This window comes from Furipterus horrens, unplaced genomic scaffold, assembly GCF_987537825.1.
Source record: "Furipterus horrens unplaced genomic scaffold, mFurHor1.1.pri manual_scaffold_5, whole genome shotgun sequence".
In the NCBI taxonomy this organism is placed as follows: Eukaryota; Metazoa; Chordata; class Mammalia; order Chiroptera; family Furipteridae; genus Furipterus; species Furipterus horrens.
The window spans coordinates 124,635,283-124,662,439 of record NW_028327175.1 but is presented as its reverse complement, the minus strand read 5'-3'; the positions used below and the strand labels follow the sequence as shown (position 1 = coordinate 124,662,439).

The 27,157-nt window shown below is 40.4% G+C and overlaps 1 protein-coding gene and 1 pseudogene across 1 annotated transcript in view; one reads left to right on the top strand and one right to left on the bottom strand.

Annotated features, from left to right (window-relative positions):
- The window catches only part of HS3ST4 (heparan sulfate-glucosamine 3-sulfotransferase 4), a 538,633-nt gene that overhangs the window by 195,732 nt on the left and 315,744 nt on the right, over window positions 1-27,157 (top strand). The window lies entirely within an intron of this gene.
- On the bottom strand, window positions 13,785-15,085 carry LOC150009737 (eukaryotic initiation factor 4A-I pseudogene; annotated as a pseudogene).

Sequence of the window (27,157 nt, the reverse complement as noted above, 5' to 3'; positions counted from 1 at the left end):
TAAAAAAAAAAAAAAGAAAGAAAGAAAAACCAAAAATAAAATAAAATAAAATATAAAAGAGAATTGTGTACAATGGGGTCTCGGTAAGACTATTAGCTGATTTCTCAAAAGAAATCCTGCAGGCAAGAAAAGACTGGCAAGAAATATTCAAAGTAGTGAAAAGCAATGACCTACAATCATGATTCCTCTATCCAGTGAAGCTGTCATTCAGAATAGAATGGCAGAGAAAGTGCTACTAGGACAAAGTAAAATTGAAGGAGTTCATCAGATCCAAACCACTGTTGCATGAAATGTTAAAGGGACTTGTTTAGGAGAAAGAGGATCAAAACTATGAACATTAAAATGAAAACTGTATCACAACAACCAACGACAGAAGCTAGGGAACCGAAACAAAGGGAAACTAAGTAGGCAACGAGAGTAGGAAAAGAATTATAGGTATGGGAAACATTTTGGGGGGAGGTCAGCAGGGAGGGGGAAAGGGAGAAAGGGAGGGAGATGGTGCAGGAATTAAGAAGCATAGTAGCAGGGTGTGGAGTAGACAGGAAGATATCGAAAAGAACTGTATGCACAACCACTGGGCAGGAAAAAGGTGGGGAGGGGACAACTGGAGCGTCACTGTTTGGAGGGGAACAAAGGGAAATGAAATTGAGACAACTGTAACAGCATAATCAATAAAGCATAAAAAAAAAATCTCAAAATTTTTGTCAACTAAGGGTGTAAGTAGCAGAAGGTAAGCCTAACAAATATAAGGGCAAATATATACAGTGGGACGATATGGAGTAGCTCATGGGATTAAAGATGACATTGAAATAAAGGTCACACCAGTCCTGGTGCCAGGGTACAGAAGCTAATTGTGGATTTCTTCTTGATGCTGTTAAAACCACTCACCTCCACCTGCTTGAGTTCAAATCCATTTCTCTGATTACAATCACCTATTTATATTTTTTCTGTGTATTTCCTTCCATTAAAAAATGGTTTTCTTTTTTCTTTAAAAATCTGTCGTAGGAGTTCTTGAAGTATTCTAGGTTTCAGTCTTATGTCTGTCATATATGATGCAGATAATTTCTCCTAGAATGTTACTTCTCTTGTACCGTTTTGTAACATTCTTCAGAGTTTTTAATGAAATGGATGCCAAACAAAGTCAAATAAATCAGTTTTTTTCTTTATTGATTCTTTATTTTGTTTATTGATTAATACTGCCTTTTTATGATTATGAAAGTATTACCCTATATTGTTCTCTACCCTAATTTTTAATACCCAGGTCTTTAATTCATCTGCAATTTAATTTTGTGCGTGTAATGTGAAAAACAAATAGTATTTAAAATTTTCCAGTTTTTTTTGTAATTTAAGCCACCAGTTTTTGAAGTTTGTTCTACCATCCTTCTCTGATTTCCAGTGCCACCTTCAAGGTATACAAACTTTCCTCCAACTCACAGTTTTATTTCTGGACTTTCATACATTAACAACATATTTTTCGATTTCTTCAGCTTCCTAACATTTTTTGATAGCAGATATAGAATGTGTTTCTCATTATTTTTCTACAGAACATTTATGATTTTGAAAATATTTACTTAATAAATAGCTTGCCAATTTTGAAAAATACAGTTGAAAATTTACGTTGTAGAGAACTGAATTTATAGATTCTTTTAGAGGGAAATTTTAAATATTTGCCTTATTGAATTATTCAGCCATTTTTTCCCCTTTCTGTTAATTCTCACCGTAGGATATGCTTATTGATTTTAGGAAGAGGGGCAGGAAAGGAGAGAGGGACAGAGAAACATCAATGTGAGAGAGAAGAACTGAACAGTTGCTTCTTCTCATATGCTCCCCAACTGGGATTGAACCCATAACATAGGTATGTATGTACCCTGACTGGGAATCAAACTCGCTTCCTTTTGATTTATGGTACACTTAAACCAAGAAATCCATACTTGCCAGGGCTAGTCAGGTCTTCTAAAAGATTATTCCATACATTTATACAAATTTCTTTATATTTACATTGCCTATTTAATTCTGTTTGTTTCATTTGTTTGAAGAAGATAGATCTTTTCATGTATCCTATTAATTCACTATTGTTTGTTTACAGGACAGGAAGCAACTTTTGTATAGTTATAAAGTATATGGCCACCTAATTAGATTGTATTATTAGTTTAAATAGTTTTTCAGTTGATTTTCTTTATTTTTACAGGTAGTCAGTCTTATCTCCCACTAATAATGACTGTCCCACCATTTTTCCCCCCATTATTTCATCTCCTTTACATGTTCTAGTGCATTCATTCAAACTAGGAAAAATGACACATGGTAAATGAGATACCACGAATTTTGTCTTTTCTTGACATCATTAAGAATTCTTTTTTTAATGTTGGCATTTATTTTAGAGTTTTGGGAGATACACTTTCTTGAGTTCGGAAGTAGTTTTTCCAAGAGTTTTTATCTTTATTTTTTAATTATATTTTATTGCTTATGCTATTACAGTTGTCCTAATTTTTCCCCTTTGCCCCACTTCACCCAGCCCCACACTCCCTCAGGAAATCCCAACACTATTATCCATGTCCATGTATCATGCATATATGTTCTTTGGCTATTACATTCCCTATGCTGTACGTTACATCCCCATAATTCTTCTGTAACTACCAATTTGTACTTTTTAATCCCTCCATCTTTTTTGTTTGTCCCCCTAACCCTCCTCCCATCTGGCAACCATCAGAATGTCCTCTGTATCTGGAATTCTGTTTCTGTTCAGCTTATTTTTTTTTAAGATTCAATTGTTCATAAATACATATTTATTGCCATTTTATTGTTCATAGTTTTGATCTTCTTAAAGAAGACCCTTTAACATTTCATATATTATTGGTTTGGTAGTGAACTCCTGTAGTTCTTTTTTTTTTTTTTTTTTTTTGCCTGGGAAGCTCTTTATCTGTCCTTCAATTCTAATTATAGCTTTGCTAAGTAGAGTAATTTTGGGTATAGGTCCTTGTTTTTAATCACATTGAATATTTCTTACCAATCCCTTCTAGCCTGCAAAGTTTCTTTTAAGAAATCAACTGACAGTCTTATGGGAGCTCCCTTGTAGGTAACTACCTGCTTTTCTCTTGCCGCTTTTAAGATTCTCTCTCTGTCTTTAACCTTTGGCATTTTTATTTATTTATTTATTTTCATGGAACACTGTAATTTTTTGCTTTATTGCATTTACTGCTATTTGATTTTTAAAATTTATTTTTATTGTTTTTCTATTACAGTTGTCCCACATTTTCCCCAATTGCTCCCCCCTCCACCCAGCCCACCTCTTCTTCCACAGTCAATCCGCACCCTGTTGTCCATGTCCATGGGTTATTTATACTATTTCCTTTACTAAATCCTTCCCCTACTTACCTCCCTTTTCTCCCTCCCCCACTCCCTCTGATAAGTGTTATTTTGTTCCTTGTTAAATTTTGTTCATTTGTTTGTGTTGTTCATTAGTCTCCTGTATCAGGTGATATCATATGGTATTTGTCTTTCATTGCCTGGCTTGTGTCACTAAGCATAATTCTCTCTAGTTACATCCATGTTGTCGCAAATGGCAGGAGTTCCTTCTTTCTTTCTGCTTCATAATACTCCATTGTGTAAATGTACCACAGTTTTTTAATCCATTCATCTACAGGTGGGCACTTAGGCTGTTTCCAACACTTGGCTATTGTAAACAGCGCTGCTATGAATATAGGGGTGCATAGGTTCTTTTGAATTGGTGTTTCAGAATTCTTTGGTATAATCCTAGCAGTGGAATCACTCATTCAAAAGGCAGTTCCATTTTTAGTTTTTTGAGGAAATTCCAAACTATTTTCCATAGTGGCTGCACCAGTCTGCATTCCCACCAACAGTGCACCAGGGTTTCCGTTTCTCCACATCTTCGCCAGCACTTGTTGTTTGCTGATTTGTTGATGTTGGCCATTCTGAACGGTGTAAAGTAGTATTTCACTGTGGTTTTTATTTGCATCTCTCTGATGGCTAGTGATGTTGAGAATTTTTTCATGTGCCTATGGACTCCCTGTATATCCTCCTTGGAGAAGTGTTTGTTCAGGTCCTTTGCCCATTTTTTAATTGGGTTGTTTGTTTTCTTGATGTTGAGTTGTATAAGCTCTTTATATATTTTGGAGATCAGTCCCCTGTCTGTGATATCATTGGCAAATATGTTTTCCCATATGGTTGTTTTCCTTTTCATCTTGCTGATGTTTTCTTTTTCTGAGCAGACTCTTTAGTTTGATGTAGTCCCATTTGTTTATTTTTTCCTTTATTTCTCTTGCCTTAGGAGATGTATCTGTGAAGATATTGTTACGTGGGATATCTGAAGTTTTCCTGCCTATGTTTTCCTCTAGGACTTTTGTAGTGCCATGGCTTACATTTAAGTCTTTAATCCATCTTGAGTTTATTTTTGTGTGTGGTGTAAGTAAGTTGGTGGTCTAGTTTCATTTTTTTGCACGTCCCTGTTCAGTTCTCCCAGAACCATTTGTTGAAGAGGCTCTTCTCACTCCATTTTATGTTCCTTCCCCCTTTGTTGAATGTTAGTTTACCATATAGACTGGGGTTTATTTCTGGGCTCTCTATTCTGCTTCATTGATCTATATGTTCTTATGCCAGTACAGGGTGTTTTGATCACAGTGGCTTTGTAGTATAATTTGATGTCAGGTATTGTGATTCTTCCTATTGTGGTCTTTTGTCTCAAGATTGCTTTTGCTATGCGGGGTCTTTTTTGGTTTCATATCAATTTTTGAAGTATTTGTTCTAGGTCTGTGAAAAATATCACTGGTATTTTAATAGGGGTTGCATTGAATCTGTAAATTGCTTTGGGTAGTATGGACATTTTAATGATGTTGATTCTTCCCATCAATGAACATGGTATATGCTTCCATTTATTTGCATCTTCCTTAACTTCTTTCTTCAGTGTTATGTAGTTTTCTGAGTATAGGTCTTCTATTTCTTTGGTTAAGTTTACCCCTAGGTAATTTATTTTTCTTGTTGCTATATTAAATGGGATCTTTTCCTAATTTCTAGCTCTTAATATTTTATTGTTGGTATACAGAAATGCCTTTGATTTCTGAATATTGACATTTTTACCTGACTATTTTGCCAAATTGACTCATAATGTCAAGTAGTTTTTAAGTGGAGCCTATAGGGTTTTCTATGTACACTATGATGTCATCTGCAACTAATGATCGTTTTACTTCTTCTTTTCCCATTTAGAAACCTTTTATTTCTTTTTCTTGTCTTATTGCTGTGGCTATAACTTCAAAGACTGTGTTGAATAGGAGTGGAAGAGTGGACATCCTTGTCTTGTTTCTGATCTCAGTGGGAATGCTTTCAGTTTTTGTCCATTGAGTATGATGTTTGCTTCAGGTTTCTTGTATATGGCCTTTATTATGTTGAGGTATGCTTCCTATATTCCCATTTTGCTGAGTGTTTTCATCATAAATGGGTGTTGTACTTTATCAAATGCTTTTTCAGCATCTATTGATATCATAATTTGATTTTTGTCTTTCATTTTTTTTCTGTGGTTTATTACTTTTATTGACTTGTGAATATTAAACTATCCTTGCATCCCTGGGATGAATCCCACTTGATCGTGGTGTATGATCTTGTTAATGTGTTGCTGCATCTGTTTTGCCAATATTTTATTGAGGATTTTAGCATCTATGTTCATCAGTGATATTGGCCTTTAGTTTTTTTGTTTTGTTGTGTCTTGACCTGGTTTTGGAATTAGGGTAATAGTGGCTTCATAGAAAGAGTTCGGGAGTTTTCGCTCTTGGATTTTTTGGAATAGTTTGAGAAATGTAGGTGTTAGTTCTTCCCTAAATGTTTTGTAAAATTCACCTGTGAAGCCATTCGGTCCAGGGCTTTTGTGTGCGAGGAGTTTTTGATTACTGCTTCTGTTTCACTCTTTGTTAAAGGTCTGTTCAGGCTTTCCGATTCTTCTTGATTCAGTTTTGGAAGATTTTATGTTTCTATGAATTTGTTTCTTATCTTAGAGTTTTTTTCTAGTAATGTCTTACAATTCTTTGTATTTCTTTGATATCGGTTGTGATTTCTCCTCTTTGGTTTCTGATTTTGTTTATTTGTGTCTTCTCTCTTATTTTCTTGATGAGCCTGGCTAAATGCTTGTCTATTTTGTTTATTTTTTTAAAGAATCAGCTCCTACTTTTGTTGATCTTTTGAATAGTTTTTTAGTCCAAGTCATTTAATTCTGCTCTGATCTTGATGGTTTCCTTCCTTCTGCTCGCTCTAGGCACTGTTTGTTGTTGTTGTTCTAGTTATTGTAGCTGTAGGGTTAGGTTTTTCATTAGAAGTTATTCTATCCTTTTCAGGTAGGCCTGTATTTTATGAACTTTCCTCTCAGGACTGCTTTTGCTGTCTCCCATCAGTTTTGCGATGTTGTGTGTTGCTTATCATTTGTTTCCAGAAACTTCTTGATTTCTTCTTTAAGGGCATTGTTAACCCATTTGTTACTTAATTGCATGTTATTCGTTCTCCATGAGCTTGAATGTCTTTGATTTTTTCCTTGAGGTTGATTTCTAGTTTCAAGGCATTATCATCTAAGAAGATGCTTGATATTATTTCAGTATTCTTGAATTTGTTTAGGCTTGTTTTATGTCCTATCATGTGGTCTATCTTTGAAAATGTTTCATGTGCACTTGAAAATAATGTATAGTTTGCTTCTTTGTGGTGAAAAGTTTTATATATATCAGTTAAGTCAATTTGATCTAGAGTGTTGTTCACTGCCTCAATATCCTTGGTGTTCCTTTGCTTTGAAGATCTGTCCATTGTTGACAATGGGGTGTCAAAGTCCCCTACTATGAGTGTGTTGCTGTTGATATCCTTGTAGTCTTCTAAGGTTTTCCTTATATATTTGGGTGCTCCTGTGTGAATGCATATATCTTTACCAAGGTTATATCTTCTTGATGGATTGTTCCTTTAAGTATTATGAAATGTCCTTCTTTGTCTTTTTTTATGGCCTTTGCTGTGAAATCCGTTTTCTCTGATATAAGTATTGCTACTCCAGCTTTTTTTCTCATGTCCATATGATTGGTATACTTTTTTCCATCTCTTCACTTTTATTCTGTGTAGATCTTTTGCTTTGAGGTGTGTCTCTTTTATATAGTTTATATGTGGGTCATATTTTCATATCCATTCCACTACCCTATGTCTTTTGATTGGAGCATGTAATCCATTTACATTTAATGTTATTATTGACAGGCATTTCCCTTTTTACCTGTGTTCCTCCCCCTCTCTTCTTTTTCTTAAAGCACACCCTTTGCCATCTTTTGCAATGTTGGTTTGGTGGAGATGTATTCTTTTAGCCTTCCTTTGTATGGGAAACTCCTTCTTTCACCTTCCATTTTGAAAGAGAGCCTTGCAGGGTAGAGTATTCTTGGTTGTAGGCCTTTGTTTTTCATAGCTTGAAATATTTTTGACCATTCCCTTCTGGCTTGTAGTGTTTCAGTTGAGAAATCAGTTGATAGTATTATTAGAGCTCCCTTGTATGTTGTTTGCTGTTTTTCTCTTGCTTATTTTAGGATTCTCTCTTTGTCTTTGAATGTTGCCATTGTAATTATGATGTGCCTTGGAGTGGGCCTTTTTGGGTTCATCTTCATTGGGATACTCTGTGCTTCTGGGATTTGCATGAGTTTTTCTCTCACCTAATTAGGAAAATTTTCTGTCATTACTTTTTCTTTTTCTTTTCTTTTCTTTTATTTATTTATTTATTTTATTTTGGTTTTTCAATTACAGTTGTCCCCTTTTCCCCTAATTTCTGTCATTACTTTTTCAATCAGTTTTTCTATACCTTTTTTCTCCTCTTCTCCTTGTATCCCTATGATTCTGATGTTGTGTAATCTCATGTTGTCCTGCAGTTCTCTTAAACCCTCTTCATTCCTATTCAATCTTTTTTCATGTTGTTGCATTTTCTGGGAATTTTTTTTCTACATTGTCCTCTAACTTACTGATCTGATCCTCTGCTTCATTTAGCCTACTTTTTTTTTTTTATTCTACTGTGTTCTTCAGTTCAGAAATTGTATTTTTCATTTCTTCCTGGTTCTTATTGATAGTTTCTATGTCCTTTTAATGCTGGTGTAGTTCTCAGTAAGTTTCTTTTAGCTTCCTTGGAGTTCTTTGTAGTTCCCCTGGAGTTTGTTATAGTTTTCTTTGAGTTTGTTGAGTTCATTGAGCTTCCTTATTACTATTTTTTTTAATTCCATGTCTGATAGTTTGCTTGCCTCTATTTCATCTATCCCTCCTTCTTGGAATTGCTCCTTTCCTTTTGGTGAGGTGTTGTTCCTGTTTGGTGGGGTCTTGTTCTGCTTTCCCATTTTGGGTGGCTGTTCTTTTTTGTTTCTGCTTCTTAGATTGATCTTCTTTCATTTTCTGCCTTTGTGGTGTGACCTGTGGCAGGAATCTGTGTTATTCAGTGGTGCAGATTCCTTGATCTCCTTAACTTGAATACACTTTATGTCTTTTACTTGGACTCTCTGGTAGTATTTTGGTTTTGTTTCTTGTTTTTCTCTTTGGTGGTTCCTTACTTTAAATTAGCTCAGTGAGAGTCACTCTACCCACTTCTGACAGTTGTTGAGCTGCCTCTGGCTGATGCCTCTCGGAGGGGATTATTCTGCTTATGAGATTTCTCCAGTAGCACTGAGGCTGAGTCTGCCCTGGGATCTGGTCTGCTGCTCCTTCAGTTTTTTCTCCAGAACCAGCATCCAAATTTTGTCAAAGCTCCTCTAGTTCATTTCACCTTCTTTTGGCTGCAGGTCAGGTCAAGCATGGCAAGTGCACTTTTTTCTGCTAGCCTGCAGTTGGTTTGCGGTGGTGGGTGGTCAGGGAGGGCCAGCAGGACATTCCCCTGTGCTGGCTCGAATGCTGGTTGTGTTCCTCTGTGTGCTGGTGGGCAGGCCAGGGCGTTCTCTCATGGTGGCTGGGGCTGTTTGGGCTGGTGACATTCCTCTTCTCTGGTGGTAGGCGGCCCGGGGCTATTCCCTTGCTCTGGCTGGCAGCAATACCCTGCTCCAGCGATGGGCAGGCCTGTGGCTTTCCGCCATGCCGGCTAGCAGGGGTGTTCCCCTCCACTGGGAGGGCGCTTGGCTGGGAGCAGTGGGTTTGGGGGTGAGCGCCCCTGTGCAGGTGGGTTCCTGCATGAGCTCCTCAAGGATCTCGCCCAACCCCTAGCCTTTCCTCCCTGATCTGCAATAAACAATCAATACATTTTTTTAATAAAAAAAGAGAAAAAGAAAAAGAAAAAAACAAATGACAAAATAAAAAAGAATGCTGTTCCCAGCCTCCCAGGGCCAAATGTCACCTGGCCAACTCCTGACTTTGCCGGTGGGCACAGCCTAGATCTTCACCTCTGACTGCTCTCAGGGGAGACCCAGGGGCATTGAGAAAACTTTGTGCTTCTCTGACCACTGCGGGGATCCTAGCCAGCCAGACCTCATGCCTCTTCCATGTCCTCTCCCTGAACTTCACCAGACAGATCACTCAAAGGCAGCCTTCTCTGCCGCCAGCAGCACCAAGGCTCAACTCCCACTAGTATCCAGATATTAACAGATGCTCTCTCCATATTCAGCTGAAACTATAGACCAGTCTTGGGAGCAAGCAAAGGCAGCCTTTCCTCACTCATCTGCCATCTTCTCACCAGCTCAATCTTTGGCCTTTTAATTGTGGTGTGACTCGGTATGGGCCTTTTTGGGTTCATCTTATTTGGGACTCTCTATGTTTCCGGGACTTGAGCATCTATTTCCTTCTCCAGGTTAGGTAAGTTTTCTGTCATTTTCTTTCCAAATAGGTTTTCAATTTCTTGCTCTCTCTTCTCCTTCTGACACCTGCATGATGTGAATGTTGATATGCTTGAAGTTGTCCCAGAGGCTCTTTTACACTATCCTCATTATTTTGGATTCTTTTTCTTCTTGCTGTTTTTGCTTCCTTACATTTCAAATCACTAATTTGATTCTTGGCTTCATCCACTATACTCTTAATTCCCTGTAAATTCTTCATTTCTGGCAGTTGAGGTACTCTCTAACTTTAAGCATCCCAATAACCAGTGTTTTGAACTCTGCATCTAGTAGATTGCTTGTCTCCATTTAGTTTATTTATTTTCCTGGAATTTTGTTCTGTTCTTTCATTTGGGCCATGTTTCTTTTTCTCCTTATTTTGACAGCCCCTTGTCCCCGCCCTGTGTTTGTTTCTGTGTGTTAGGTAGAGCTCCTGTGTATCCTAGGCTTGGTAAAGTGGTCTAATGTAGTAGTTGTCCTGCAGGGTCTAATGGCTGTTTCCCTTATAACCCAAGTTGGGTACTCAAGGTGCTCCCACTGTGTGGACTGTATACACCCTCCTGTTGTAGTTGAGCCTTGATTGCTGTTGGCAAATCCAAAGTCAGCCACTGCCTGCATTCTGTCCAGGATCACATAGCGTAAGCTACAAAGTGATCTGCATATGTCTGCTACTTGTGCTGGGCTTGGAGGTACCCAGGCAAGGCCAAACTGTGAACCAAGCCTGGCTGCTGCCAGTGCTGGGCCTGGAACAACTTAGGAAAAAGGTACATGGCTCACTGAAGTCAGATGCTGCTTATTTGAGAGAATTTAGGAAAATCTGAAACATGGGTTAATATAAGCCACTGATATGTAAAAGCTACTGTTAACAGCTTGGGTGAGCTTGAATATTGAGTAGGGGCTGGGTCTCAGGAAATCACCAACGTGGGGCAAACAGTGTGAGCTAGGTTGGTGGAGTCTCAGATATTGCACCTGCCTGCTGACTTTGTTGGGGGAGGCTCAGATAGGTAACAATGGCCTCTGTCAGCACTTCTGTCTGGGAAAATGTTACCCTCCTAGCTCTCGCCCTGATGCCTGACAATTCGGTTCCTCCCCATATGTCTGATGCTTTTCAATCTGCTACCCCTGCACTGTAGCTCAGAGGGAGTGAGTCCAAGTAAGTCTGTGTGCAGACCCTTCAAGAACAGCCTGAGACTCTGGAAGTTTCTGTCTTCCATGGTCTCAATTCCTGATGGTTTTTACAGTTATAAATGATGGATACTTATATTCCTGGCACTTGAACCCTGGGTTTGGGGGCCCGGTGTGGGGCTGGGACCCTTCACTCCTGGGATATCCCTCCCTATTTTTATCTGCCACACCTGGGTGTGGGACCAGCCCATTCCAGATCTCTGTCCTTCTACCAGTCTCAATGTGGTTTCTTCTTTAATTCTGTAGTTGTAGAGCTACCATTCAGCTTGACTTCTGGCAGTTTTAAAAGATGGTTGTTCTATACTTTAGCTGTTATTTTGATGTGATTGTGTGAGAATGCGAGTTGTGTTTACCTATGCTGCCGAATTGACTGGGAGTCCCAAAAGTTTTTGTAAAAAAATAATGGTTGAAATTTATGAAATGCTTTTCTGATATCTATAGGCATAAAAAAATAAATTTGTTCTTAATTTGTAATGTAGTAAATTATATGCATGGAAGCCCTGAAGTTTATTGGTTCTTCAATTCCTTGCCTTTTACCATACCTTGTAATAATTTTAGAAGTATATTTTATTGGTTATATTGTTAAAATAGTTCCAATTTTTTCCCCTTTGCTCCACTCCGCCCAGCACCCCCCTCCCCCAACAATACCCCCCACAAGTCCATGCCCATGGGTCATACATACAAGCTCTTCTGCCTCACCCTTTCATATATTATTGTTATTTTTTAATAATTAATTAATTATTTTAACAATAAAAAATAACAATTCCTCCCTCTCAGACTTAAGACCCTTTATAATCTTATAAAGGACAATGGGCAAAGGTCTTGAGCTCCTCTAGCTGCTTCAAGCTGGAGATGGTCGTCGTCCTACCTACCCTTGGGTCCAGAAATCCCTAATAAGAGTAGGGGTGTGGAGAGGAGGGTGGCCTTCCCACATAGGGAAGGATCGTGCAGACTCCAGGTTGGTTGGCTATCCCCAGACAACGGCATGCTTGATTTAACAGGCTGGCATCCTTATTGTATTCTGGAGGCAACAGATTTGGCAACAGGGTTAAAGGACATTATTCAATCCATAACCACTAGATGACAAAAGACAGGTATTAATTTTTCAATGTCCCACATTAGGGAAAAGAAGGGCTTCTTTGGAGGAAGGTGTGCCAGGTACATCTCACCTGTCCAAAACATGTTTGCCCATTATACTTACTTGGGGCTGAGGGAAATATTTTAGGTTTCCCCCCTCTCAGGCCTCTGGGCTCTTTCTGTCCAAGCCTTTAGGACAGAAAAGAGAAACCAGTTTTAAAGTGAAGCCCACAGACCACCCCATACTTCACCAACCCAGCCACTTAGTTCAGCCAAACCATTGAGTCTCAGGAGGCAGCAATGCAGACAGGATTAAGTGAGGCCTATATGTACAAACAATCACTCAGGTAATGAGATCGTAGGCTTATGCCCTTTGAAAACAGAAAACACATGTTAATTTATGTAACATAACCCACATACAAATCTCTCAATCTGTAGGACTGTCTTATCGGAAAGACATCCAGTTGCAAGGCATTTGACATTCTTCTTGCCTGTAAATTAAACATCTTTGATAATGCCACAGACATACTTTAACTTTCAAATGAAAACAAATTTTTTTAAGTATATTTTATTGATTATATTGTTACAATAGTTCCAATTTTTTCCCCTTTGCTCCCCTCCGCCCAGCACCCCCCTTCCCCAACAATCCTCCCCACAAGTCCATGCCCATGGGTCGTACATACAAGCTCTCCTGCGTCACCCTTTCATATATTCTTCTTCTTTTTTTTAAATAATTAATTAATTAGTTAAATATTTTAACAATAAAAAATAACAATCCCTCCCTCTCAGACTTAAGACCCTTTATAATCTTATAAAGGACAATGGACGAAGGTCTCGAGCTCCTCTAGCTGCTTCAAGCTGGACATGGTCGTCGTCCTACCTACCCTTGGGTCAAGAAATCCCAAATAAGAGTGGGGGTGTGGAGGGGAGGGTGGCCTTCCCACAAGGGGAAGGATCGTGCAGACTCCAGGTTGGTTGGCTGTCTCTGGACAATGGCATGCTTGGTTTAACAGGCTGGCATCCTTGTTGTATTCTGGGGGCACAGGGTTAAAGGACATCATTCAATCTGTAACCACTAGATGACAAAAGACAGGTATTAATTTTTCAATGTCCCACATTAGGGAAAAGAAGGGCTTCTTTGGAGGAAGGTATGCCAGGTACATCTCACCTGTCCAAAACCCTTTTGCCCATTATACTTAGTTTGGACTGAGGGAAATATTTTAGGTTTCCCCCCTCTCATACCTCTGGGCTCTTTCTGTCCAAGCCATTAGGATAGAAAAGAGAAACCAGTTTTAAAGTGAAGCCCACAGACCACCCCGTTCTTCACCAACCCAGCCACTTAGTTCAGCCAAACCATTGAGTCTCAGGAGGCAGCAATGCAGACAGGATTAAGTGAGGCCTATAGATACAGACAATCACTCAGGTAATGAGATTGTAGGCTTATGCCCTTTGAAAACAGAAAACACATGTTAACTTATGTAACATAACCCACATACAAATCTCTAAATCTGTAGGACTGTTTTATTGAAAAGACATCCAGTTGCAAGGCATTTGACATTCTTCTTGCCTGTAAATTAAACACCTTTGATAATGCCACTGACATAGTTTAACTTTCAAATGAAAACAATTTTTTTTTTCCTTTGCCTCAAAAAGTGACATTTATTCAAAGGGGGGAAAAAAAAAGAAAAAAGTGACAAGATGTCCATCCCTTGGCTCCCTTCCCTCCCCCCTTCTGCTCCTCCTCAGACCCCCCCCAAGGACTGAAGCCTGGCCAGGGTGAGGTGGCAGGCCAGCCCCTCTCAGATGAGGTCAGCAACGTTGAGGGGCATTTCCTCAATGGAGGTGTTGTAGAAGGTCTCAATGTCCCGAAGAGTCCTCTTGTCTTCTTCTGTCACCATATTAATAGCCACTCCCTTACGACCAAAACGTCCACCCCGAGCAATTCTGTGGATATAGTTTTCCCTGTTGGTGGGAAGGTCATAGTTGATGACTAAAGAAACTTGCTGTACATCAATGCCTCTGGCCATCAGGTCAGTGGTAATCAATACTCTGCTAGAGCCAGAGTGGAACTCCCTCATGATTACGTCTCGTATCTTTTGGTCCATATCTCCATGCATAGCAGACACGGTGAAGTCTCGGGCGTGCATCTTCTCAGTGAGCCAATCGACCTTTCTTCGAGTGTTGATGAAAATGACTGCCTGGGTGATGGTGAGGGTTTCATACAAGTCACATAGTGTGTCCAACTTCCACTCCTCTCGCTCCACATTGATGTAGAATTGGCGGATACCCTCCAGAGTCAACTCTTCCTTCTTGACAAGAATCCGAATGGGGTTCCTCGTGAACTTCTTGGTCACCTCAAGCACATCGGAAGGCATTGTAGCGGAGAGCAAAACCACCTGGGTGTTGCTGTTGAGCTTTTGGAATATGTCATAGATCTGGTCCTTGAATCCACGACTTAACATTTCATCAGCTTCATCCAGTACAAACATCTTGATGTATTTGGGAGACAGGTATCTGCGGTTAAGCATATCAAACACACGACCTGGGGTGCCCACAATGATATGAGGAGCTTCCATCTGCAGCTTCTGCACCTCAGCACGCACGTTGGTACCCCCAATACAGGCATGGCAAGAGGCACCCATGTAATCTCCTAAAGCCATGACTACCTTCTGTATCTGCTGTGCCAATTCTCTAGTAGGTGCCAGGACCAAGGCCTGGGTGGCCTTTAGGTCTAATTCAATCTTTTGCAGAATCGATATGGCAAAAGAGGCTGTTTTTCCTGTCCCAGATTGGTCTTGAGCGATCACATCATAACCCTTGATACAAGGAAGAATGGCTCGCTGCTGGATGGCAGAGGGCTTCTCAAAACCATAAGCGTAGATGCCACGGAGAAGGGACTCTGAGAGGTTCATGTCACCAAAGCTGTCAACAATCTCATTCCAGTTACTCTCGATGACGCCTTCAGGCTCCATTCCATCGGGGCCATTGTCTCTGGATCTGTTGGTTTAAAGTATGAGTATGCTGACTGAGGCACGTTAGAAATCCCGATAGCTGGATCTTCCTACCAGCAACCCGCCTTGCATGATGCCATTTTCACTCCCTGACCCAACCCCCACCAGTTCCGGGAATCCTGACTGGCAGACATGATCCTTAGAAACTGAAAACAAATTTTAAATGAAAAGAAACTTTAAAGACGGTTAGCTGCACTACTTTAGAGTCTACCACTGGGCATTGTGATCTTCCTTGAATCGTGATTTTTCTCCCTAAGATTACCCTCCTTGTCATTAAAGGGACTGCATTAAGTTCATTTTTAATTTATCCTGTTCATTTGCATAAACACAACAAGAGCAGCAAATGATCACTTATGATCTTTAGTTCTGCTTTGCTGGAACTTACGCAAGGAGCATTTAGGGTGACCTTCAGTCTGCCCTTCAGGGCACAGAAGCTGAGCCACATACCTGGCATTCAGCCTTGCCTGTAAACACCTGTCTTTTCCAGGTCCTCCTGGTTTTCCATTGTGCCTTAAGGTTCCTTCTAGCCATCTTTCAGGAAAACAACCTTCATTCCTTCCCTGGAAAGATTGCTATGGACCGCTCATCCATCCAAGGTACCAGGCCTTTTATCTCGTGGACTTTTATTACCTTTGAAAGTCAGTCCCAGTTGCTCAGGGCTTGTTGGTAACAACCAAAGCCCAAGCATGTCTCCTTTAGGCATGATATTCCAGTCAAAGTCTTAGTTAAAAAAAAAACACAAAAAACCTCTATTAACAACTGGTCTTATTAGTTTTATGCAAAGAAACTTAGGTCATTATTTACTTCTTTAGAATGCCAAATTCTGGAGGGATCAGATAGGGAGAAAATATATACAGTATGAAGGAAAATCCTTGTCCTTCAATATTCACTGAACTTGCATTTCTATTCTTTATATTTTTATTTTTTCCCCACTAAAAATTTTTCTGTTTGTTTCTCCATTACAGTTGTCTCACTTTTTTCCCCCTCTTGCTTCCCTGCACCCTGCCCCCCCTTCTTCCACATTCGGTCTCCACCCAGTTGTCCATGTCCATGGGTCATTTATACATGTTCTTTGACTAGACCCTTCCCCTTCTTACCACTTCTCTCCCTGCCATCTCCCCCTTTGTTACTGTTAGTTTATTCCTTGTTTACATACCTCTGGTTCAATTTTGCTCATTTGTTTGTGTTGTTCATTAGTTTCCTGTAACAGGTGATAGCATAAGGTAATTTTCTTTTGTTGCCTGGCTTATTTCGCTTAGCATAATTCTCTCTAGTTCCAATCATGTTGTTGCAAATGGTAGAAGTTCCTTCTTTCTTTCAGTACTTATTCATTGTCATTTTCCCCCTTTGTACTCGTGTTCCTCTCTGTCTCTCTCTGTTTCTTCATCTTCTTAAAGCAGACCCTTTAGCATCTCTTGCAATGCTTGTTTGGTGGAGATGTATTCTTTTAGCCTTCTTTTGTCTTGGAAACTCCTTATTTCACCTTCCATTTTGAATGAGAACCTTGCTGGGTAGAGTATTCTTGGTTGTAGGCCTTTGTTTTTCATTACTTGGAATATATTTTGCCATTCCCTTCTGGCTTGTAGTGTTTCTGCTGAGAAATCTGATGATAGCCTTATTGGAGCTCCCTTGTATGTTATTAGTTGTTTCTCTCTTGCTGCTTTTAGGATTCTCTCTTTGTCTTTGAATGTTGCCATTTTAATTATGATGTGTCTTGAAGTGGGCCTGTTGGGGTTCATCTTCATTGGGACCCTCTGTGCTTCCTGGACTTGCATGATTCTTTCTCTCGTCATGTTAGGGAAGTTTTCTGTCATTAGTTTTCCAAAGAGATTTTCTATTCCTTGCTCTTCTTCTTCTCCTTCTGGAATTCCTATGATATGGATATTAATACGTTTCATGTTGCCCTGCAGCTGTCTTAGAGCCTCTTCAGTCCTGTTCAGTCTTTTTTCGTTTTGTTGCACTGTCTGTGAGTTTTTGTCTACATTGTCCTCCAGCTCGCTGATCCGATCTTCTGCTTCCTATAGCCTGTTTTTAATTCCTTCTACTGTGTTCTTCAATTCAGAGATCGTATTCTTCATTTCCTCCTGGCTCTTATTGATAGCTTCCATGTCCTTTCTGATGCTGGTATAATTCTCAGTAAGTTCCTTATAGTTCTTCTGGAGTTCACTGTAGTTTTTCTGGAGTTCTTTGTAGTTTCCGCTGAGCTCATTGAGCTTCTCCATAATCCATGCTTTCAATTCCATATCTGATAGTTGGCTTCCCTCTATTTCATTTAGCACTCTTTCTGGGGACTCTACCTTTCCTTTCGATCGGGGGTTGTTTCTCTGTCTCCCCATTTTTGTGACTCCTGTTGTTTGTTGGTGCTTCTTAGAATGATCTGCACTTCCTGGATCTGCCTCTGGTGGCGTCAGATCCTGTACCAGTCTGGGCCTAGGCAGCCTGTTGGAGACTTCCAGGGATCTACTGCCTTGGTCTGACTCCTTTAGTTGTTAATCTATTCAATCTGTGATTAGCCGTCAGGCTTAAGGACTGTGGGTGTGGCAGCTTAATTCCTGTAAGCAGGGCTTTTGCTTCCCCTCAGGCTGACGCCACTTGGCCGGGAATGGTCTGCCTGCAGTACTGGGGATGAGTCAGCACTGGGACCCGGCTGGCCGCTTCCCCAGCTCTCCCCTCAAAGCCACCACACCAAACTCTCCCCCAGCATCTCCAGTCCTCTCTGCCTTCCCTCTGCTTGTGCCCAGGGAAAGTGGGGGCAGAATATTTTCATATGTGATCCGCTTAAGAGCTCTTTTTCTCCAGCTGTTTCTCTCCGGCTAGCAAGAAACCCTGTGGCTTTTCGCTTTTCTCAGCTGGATACTATTTTACTTTCCAATCTGTTGCTGTAGGCTGGGAAGCTCAGCTGAGGGTTTAGACCCTGCCCTTCTCAGGGGGAATCCCCGGCTGCTGAGCTGTTTCTCAGTCCCTTCAACTGCTACCCGTGTAACGCCAGCCAGCCCCTTCCGCGTCTCTGTACTCCCTACCGGTCACGTTGTGATGTAGCGGCCTTTTCTGTCTCTCCGTGGTTATAAGACTTCTCTCCAGCTGGTGTTCGGTGGGTTATTCCAGATGATTTCTCCAAAATTACGTTGTAAATCCAGACTAGTTCTGGGAGGAAGTTAGTGTAGCTTCCACTTACTCCTCCGCCATCTTGTTTCTCCCAAATGAAAACAAGTTTTAAATGAAGAGAAACTTTAAAGACAGCTGCACTACTTTATAGTCTACCACTGAGCATTGTGATTTCCCTTGAATCGTGATTTTTCTCCCTAAGATTACCCTCCTTATCATTAAAGGGACTGCATTAAGTCCATTTTTAATTTATCCTGTTCATTTGCATAAACACTACAAGAGCAGCAAATGATCACTTATGATCTTTAGTTCTGCTTTGCTGGAACTTACGCAAGGAACATCTAGGGTGACCTTCAGTCTGCCCTTCAAGGCCCAGAAGCAGACCCACACACCTGGCATTCAGCCTTGCCTGTAAACATGTGTCTTTTCCAAGTCCTTCTGGTTTTCCATTGTGCCTTAAGGTCCCATCTAGCCATCTTTCAGGAAAACAACCTTCATTCCTTCCCTGGAAAGATTGCCATGGACTACGCATCCATTCAAGGTACCAGGCCTTTTATCTCGTGGACTTTCATTACCTTTGAAAGTCAATCCCAGTTCCTCAGGGCTTTTTGGTAACAACTGAAGCCCAAGCATGTCTCCTTTAGGCATGATATTCCAGTCAAAGTCTTAGTTAAAACAAACAACAACAACAAAAAACCTCTATTAACAACTGGTCTTATTAGTTTCATGCAAAGAAACTTATGTTATTACTTACTTCTTTAGACTGCCAAACTCTGGAGGGATCAGGTAGAGAGAAAAATATGCAGTGTGAAGGAAAATCCTTGTCCTTCTAATATTCACTGAACTTGCATTTCTATTCTTTATATTTTCATTTTTTTCCCCACTATAATTTTGTTTGTTTGTTTCTCCATTACAGTTGTCCCACTTTTTTCCCCCTCTTGCTTCCCTGCACCCTGCCCCCATTTCTCCCACATTCAGTCCCCACCCAGTTGTCCGTGTCCATGGGTCATTTATACATGTTCTTTGACTAGACCATTCTCCTTCTTACCCCCTTCTCTCCCTCCCATCTCCCCCTTTGTTACTGTTAGTTTGTTCCTTGTTTACGTACCTGTGGTTCAATTTTGCTCATTTGTTTGTGTTGTTCATTAGTTTCCTGTAATAGGTGATACCATAAGTCATTTTTCTTTTGTTGCCTGGTTTATTTCGCTAAGCATAATTCTCTCTAGTTCCAACCATGTTGTTGCAAATGGTGGAAGTTCCTTCTTTCTTTCAGTACTTATTCATTGTCATTTTCCCCCTTTCTACTCATGTTCCTCTTTGTCTCTCTCTGTTTCTTCATCTCTTAAAGCAGACCCTTTAGTATCTCTTTTGTCTTGGAAACTCCTATTCCACTTTCCATTTTGAATGAGAGCCTTGCTGGGTAGAGTATTCTTGGTTGTAGGCCTTTGTTTGTCTTTGCTTGGAATATTTTTTGCCATTTCCTTCTGGCTTGTAGTGTTTCTGCTGAGAAATCTGATGATAGCCTTATTGGAGCTCCCTTGTATGTTATTAGTTGTTTCTCTCTTGCTGCTTTTAGAATTCTCTCTTTGTCTTGGAATGTTGCCATTTTAATTATGATGTGTCTTGAAGTGGGCCTGTTGGGGTTCATCTTCATTGGGACCCTTTGTGCTTCCTCGACTTGCATGACTCTTTCTCTCCTCATGTTAGGGAAGTTTTCTGTCATTAGTTTTTCAAAGAGGTTTTCTATCCCTTGCTCTTCTTCTTCTCCTTCTGGAATTCATATGATACGGATATTATTACATTTCATGTTATCCTGCAGCTGTCTTAGAAACTCTTCAGTCTTGTTCAGTCTTTTTTCCTTTTGTTGCACTGTCTGTGAGTTTTTGTCTAAGTTGTCCTCCAGCTCGCTGATCCGATCTTCTGCTTCCTCTAGCCTGCGTTTAATTCCTTCTACTCTGTTCTTCAATTCAGAGATCATATTCTTCATTTCCTCCTGGCTCTTATTGATAGCTTCCATGTCCTTTTTCATGCTGGTGTAATTCTCAGTAAGTTCCCTGTATTTTTTCTGGAGTTCTTTGTAGTTTCCGTTGAGCTCATTGAGCTTCTCCATAATCCAGCTTTTGAATTTCATGTCTGAGAGTTTGCTCCCCTCTATTTCATTTAGCACTCTTTCTGGGGATTCTACCTTTCCTTTTGATGGGGTATTGTTTCTCTGTCTCCCCATTTTTGTGACTCCTATTGTTCGTTGGTGCTTCTTAGAATGATCTGCACTTCCTGGCTCTGCCCCTGGTGGCGTCAGATCCTGTACCAATCTGGGCTTAGGCAGCCTGTTGGAGACTTCCAGGGATCTACTGCCTCTCTCTGTCTTCTTTAGTTATTAATCTCCTGCACCTTGTAATTTTTTATTGAAAGTTGTGTATGATATAGTAGGTAATAGGAACTGAGGTAAACAGATCATCAGTGTGAAGTTTCATGTTAGAAACTGGGCTGTGTTTGTGTGTATTTTCTGTTGATATAAGTGCCAGCAACTTCACATTCCTTGAGTAAAGGGATGAACCCTTTCTCTAGGTGGGATAAAGCTCAGATAACATCTTGTCTTTTGGAGAGTAGTCCTCTGTAATGGAGAATGCTCTGGCATATTCTTCAGTGGTTACTCTCCTCCACCTCCTCTCCCCCAGAAGAGTCACAAGCTGATCATTGTCTGCTCTTCAGTGTGAGAACCTGGTGGGTCCTGGAAGTAAAACCCATGAAAGTTGAGGGGTCTCCCTGTGGTATAATAAAATGTAAATATTTGCTCTTTTGGGACAAGTTCTTGGCTCCTAAAGTCCTTGGAATTTACTATCTCATGTATGCTAATAAGATGACTAGTAGTGGCTGGGGGCCCCTAGATGGCTTTAGAATGGGATTGCTCACCAGAGATCAATCACTAGTGGCCAATTATGCCTATGTAATGAAACCTCTACAAACACCCTAAGCTAAAGTGGGGTTCAGAGAGCTTTTGGGTTAGTGAAAAGATTGATGCACTTAGAGGGCATTGTGCCCAAAAAGGGCACAGAAAATCTGCACCACCCTCCAGCCCCATCCATTGCCCTGTGCATCTCTTCTCTTTGGTTGTTCCTAACTTATATCCTTTATAATAAACTGGTAAATGTAAGTAAAGTGTCTCCTGAGTTCTTTCAGTCATTATAACAAATTATAGAATCTAAGGGGATGGTCATAGGAATCCCAAATTTGTAGTTGACTGAGCAGAAGTATGGATAGCCTAAGCACCCTATTTGTTGAAGTAGTGCACAGTTGCTGGGTTGAGGCCCTTACCCTGTGGGATCTGTGCTAACCCTGGAAAGTGAGTGTGAAAATTGAATTGTTGGATACCAGTTGGTGTTGGAGAATCACAGCTACCCAAAGACTGGGGCTTCCAGGAGTTCCTCACTCTCACATAGTCCACACCTGGCTTCCAGCAACTTGTCACAAAGAACATTTATGTGTTCCTACAGTGTACAGCTTCAGATCCCCATTGTGACTTTGGAAACTTCATCTTTTTCTCCAGATCACAGGGTGGAGGTTTGCCCTGTGATGTCAGTTCTCTGATGAACCCAAGAAAAGTCATTGGTTTCCCATTGGTTCAACTTTTCTTTTTCTTTTATTGGAAGGATGGGAGTGATGAGTTCCAAGCTCCTTACATGCCAGAATGGAAACAGAATCCTTCTGGGCCATAATGCATGGTTCCTCCATGCTCATATGGAAGGACTGACTCCGAGTTTGCTTCTGTGTCTATTGGTGGAACTAGGCTATAGTTTTTGACTGGTGTGTGTGTTTTATTTGTACAGCTTTGCCATCAGGACTCACATAACAAACTGGGAAATTTTCTGCCTTTTTAGTGTTAGGACTTTTTACTGTATCTTAAAGGTTTGGCAGAACTGTCAAAAACGTGGTTTGGTATCTTTGTTCATTTATGTATGTTTTTCTTTTGGTACTTTCATTTGTTTCCCTCATAAGTATACACACACATATACACATGCATACTCAAACACACATACATATGTTTCATTTTACATAAAAGGAATCAGAGCTTGGAAATATTTTATCATGGGATCTTTGATTTACATGTAATCTTTTGTTTCTCCATTTTTGCTAAACTTCTTTCTTTCCTTTTCCTCTACTTTCTTTTTGAATTTATTCCCTAACCCTCCTTCCATACCCAATGCTTTCAACCTCATGTATAGCTTTCCACAGACTTCTCTATGCTCATAAAATTTTACCAAATGCAGGTGTGTGCATGCATATACACATACAGTCACACAGAGGGAATTATTTTTATCATTATTTTGCAAAAGTTGGAACACACACATATGTTCTTCTCTTTTTCACCGTCAATAAATTCTTCATATTGCTCCAAGTCACCTGATAAAAATCTAGCTCACTTTTTATGACTACAGGAATTTTCATGGTAGGGCATTCGCTTTGTTTCCTGCTTTTTGGCTTCTGCAAATAATTCTGTATTAACAGATGTAACACATATTTTATGTACTGGTGCTTTTGTTTGTACTTGACAGACTCCCAGCTCGTTTTTTGGCCTTTTGGCTAAGATCACATGTGACAGACTCCCAAGTGTGGGATTTCTGAGTTGAAAGATCTGTATGGTTTTAATTTTAATAGCTATTTCCAGTTTGCTTTCACTGTTACATTGTGTTGAGTAGTTTTTGAAATCATTTCCAATTTCTTCAGTCGTTTTTGGTCTGCTCCAATTTTCTACCTCTTCTTGAGTCAATTTCAGTAAATCATATTTTCCCAAGAATTCATTCAGTTTGCATGGTGTTTCTGGATTGGTGATATAAATTTTACATTGTGTTCTCATATAATTTAAAAAATGCTCCCCAGCCATAGAGCTTTGAATACTGTGTGAACACTGTGTGTCTTCTCTCTTTCTAGCTGCTCTTCATGTGACTCAGTGTTAACGAAGAATGGCCCAGGGCTTGCAACTTTTTACATTTGTGTATTTTAGGTTTGGAACAAGTCACCCACCCCTTCCTCCACAGTAGTCATCCTCTACCATATGGGGGTTACTCCATCAACCCCCACCCCCATAAATCTGGTATTCTTCCTTGGCTACTCTGAATTTATTCTTTAAAAAGATTTTTTTGTCATTTCTTGAAATTTTGGAGAGAGAAATTAGACACTTGTTCTAAAATCATATATAATTCAGTCTTCTGTACATGTATTTCTGATGGACCAGCACTTCTAACAAAAGCACATTTGGTGAGATGAAAAGCACAAATACAGTAGAATTCTTGGTAAATCTCTACAGAGGATAGTGACAAACAAAACAGAAGTGAAGGCATCCTCTATTGAGCTATTTCACGCATGCTGTCTTATTTACTTTCCACAGCCGTGCTGTCAGGTAACTCTATAATCACGTCCATTTAACAACTGAGGAAACCAAGACTCAGAGAGGTAAAGAATTCACCTAAGAAGCTCAGGGTCAAAGTCAGTTTCATAACCAGTTTTCCTGATGTGCCCTTGAAGGGCTTTCCTATAAGCAGCTAAGTTTTATTTCTCTGTCAACATCCCATCAACTTGCAAAATATCAAGACTGTACTGTCTGGTTTCTCTGTGAATATCTGCCCTCATGACTGTCCATAATTTTGGGGCACTATGTTTTGATATTACCCCATGGTAGAATTGTTGTCTTAAGTAGAATTACAAAAACAGCATACCCACAAGCCTGTATTCTCCCAGCCCATCCGACTGTCAGGGTGCTGACATGGTCTTGGTGTTGCCAATCAGATGCACCTTTGTCAGGCAAGGACTTGAACTGAGTAGGGAACATCCATTTTTCTAGTGCAGATCAGAGTAGAAACAAGGAGGTTCTGGCATCTGCTGCTGCAGTGGTGGTTCTTGACCCGTGAGTTCCCTGACCTCAGCAGCTCTGTTGGTGTCCCAGTTCTGCTGTGTGGTTCTATGAGATCAGTTTAATCTATTTCTTCAGCTGTCCTAGTGATTCTAGAGCCATCAACCAGTGTGAATTTCATTCTGGTTGCACACACCAGAGTAGATGCTGCTATTAACAAATGAAACACTGACCAGTAGATCAGGCCTATTCGTATTATAATGTTTTATGATTTAAATTGGCAAGCTTGAGAACTTTTTGTTTGTTTACTCTTAACATTTTTATTGTAAAATAAGATGTACATGAAAAAAAATGCACCAGAAAGTATAATGAGTTATAATAATGCCACTGCTAACGTCAGGAAGATTATGCCTCCTCAGACAGCCTGATTAAGATCACCCTTTCCTCTCTTTTTCTTAGGAAAAAGAAGAAAAACACAACTATGTGAAGTTCTAATATCTGATTCTGTGCCCTTTTTAATTTTACCACCTGTCATCCTTAAACAATATAATTTTGCCAGTTTTTGAAATTTACATGAGAGTAATTATCTCGTGCTTATTTCACTCAACATTGTGTTTGTAAGAGTCACTACCTTAGTGTATAGCTGTAGTTTGTTCACTTTCAGTTTTGTGCAGTGTGGCATTGTGTACCATTTAGTACTAATAGACATTTGTGTTGTTTCCATTTTATGACGATGAGAAATTATATAGCTAAAGAGAAAAACTCTTGTGTTTCTCCTCTATGACTCACATGGAAACTTCTATGAGCAGACGTGTGTGGGTTCTTCCCATACCAAACAATTCTCCAATTTTCTGTGAAACCAACTGAATGTTCTACAGTTCAGTTTGGTTCTGACATTATTGACCTGGAATTAGCATCAGACCTACAAGTTAAGGGCTCTGTCCCACAGGACTTCAGATATCAATCTCAAGTCCCAGGTAGGGATCTGTATTCTGCCTGCCCTGCTGTAAATTAAAGTTCTTATATCCTCCTCCTTGGATTTGGTAAGTTGGTAGAGTAGCTCACAGAACTTGGAGAAACACTTACATTTGCTGTTTTTTTCTATAATGAAGGATATAATAAAGAATACAGATGAGCATGCAGATGAAGAGAGAGAGACATAGGGTGAAGTCCAGAGGATTCTAAGTGCAGGAATTCCTGTCCCTGTGGAGTTGGGGTGCACTAACCTCCCAGCATGTGGATGTGTCCACCAGCCCAGAAGCTCTCTGAACCCTGTAGTTGTGAGATTTTATTGGAGGCTTCATCATATAGGTGTTGTCAGTGGGAATTAGGTTCTTCCACAGGATCACAAGGAAAACATTCCAAGGACCCACATACAAGAGATTGTGGTGTGGCATGGTTTATTTGTGTGGAGATAGAAGCTGCCCCCTGGGTTTCCAATGTCCCATCTCCCTTTGTTTCACCATGGAAAAAGTCCAACGGTGTCCTCAGCAAGGCCAAGACAAAAGCCAGTGTCCAGAGTTTCTGCTTCATATTAAAGTACAGTGCAGTCCAGCATCCTGCCAGCTTAGCATGTGCTTCCAGCTGCAGTCCACTGCTGTTCTCTGGTATCCAGGCTCCCTCCTGCAGGCCATGCACAACTTGGCTGCTAGGGCCACATGGAGAGAACAGCTGAGTGCACCGTGCAAGCGCAGGTCGAGAGAGAGAGAGAGAGAGAGAGAGAGAGAGAGAGAGAGAGAGAGAGAATGACAACAAATTAGTCCTTTTGGAGCCCAAACAATCTGCTGCAGACTCAGTAGCTGCCGGACTCACATGGTTGCATGCTCTCTGGCAAGAGAGCATGAATGAATGAACCAGTGAATGTGTCACTGGGTGGACCAGAGAGAGCAAGCTTCTTTGTTCCCCTAAGGTTATAACCAGCACCTTGGGTTTGAGATGGACCAGGTGCTTTCTCAGAAGAACCAATCAGCCCTGGCTGGTGTGGCTCAGTGGATTGAGTGCCGGCCTGTGAACCGAAGTGTCACAGGTTTGATTCCCAGTCAGGGCAGATGCGTGGGTTGCGGGCCAGGTGTGCAGTTGGGGGCACACAAGAGGCAACCATACATTGATGTTTCTCTCCCTCTCTCTAAAAATAAATAAATAAAATCTTTGGAAAACAAAATTATACACTTAAAAAAGAAACTAAATAAATCCTAATTTAAAAAAAAAAAGAACCAATCAACTTCTCAAACCTTCGCTGGCTGGCTTCGGATGGGTTCACACCCCTTAGTTAAACTGACTGGCTTCTGTAGTCCAGCACCTTCTCCTGAGCCCCCCAACAATCTGGTACCAGCAGGGGGGAAGGGAGGACTGTTAATTCCCTAGGAATGCTGTGGTTCCCTGGAATGGGAAGCTGTAGCTTCCTGCCTCAGCAAGCAGGCTGTGTTCCCTGGTTTATCAAACTCAATGTCTAGTTTCCTTTGCTCTCTTTCCTTATCAATATCTAGCTTAAACACTGACAGTAACATCAGCGCAATTGATTAACTATATGTCCAGTCCTTCTCCCCACCCTGGGGAATAGGGCTGAAAGTTCCAAGCTTATAATCATGATTAGGTCTTTCTGGTAACCAGCCCTATAGGGTTCTGAAACCAATTCTGACCTGTATAAGGTTTTTTTCCTGTTTTTTTTTTTTTGTTTGTTTGTTTTGTTGTTGTTGTTGCTGTTTGGGGTGTCAAAAAGATGCTTCTATCACCCAAGAAATTAGAAGGGATATGAGAGCAATGTGCCAGGAACTGGGGTCAAACACCAAGTATTATAATTAAAGATGCTCCTCTACCTTTATTGCTTAGGAAATTACAAAGGTTTTAGTAGCCATCTGTTTTCTTGTACCTGTGTTTGTTTTTCTCCTGAATACTCATCCAGATCATGGTGCATTTGTGTCTCCAACTTCAGTGAATAATGTGAAGCTGCTTCACAAAGTGGTCCCATTGGTTTTACCCCCACCCACCAGCAAGAAAGAGAGCTCCTGCTGCTTCATGCTTTTTCTTCTTCTAGGTGTTGTTTGAGTTTTTCACCTTTGCTAAATGTGTAGTGATAGCTTCTTGCAGTTTTGATTGGTATTTTCCTAATTCTGATGGAATTGGGCACTTTTCTTTATTTC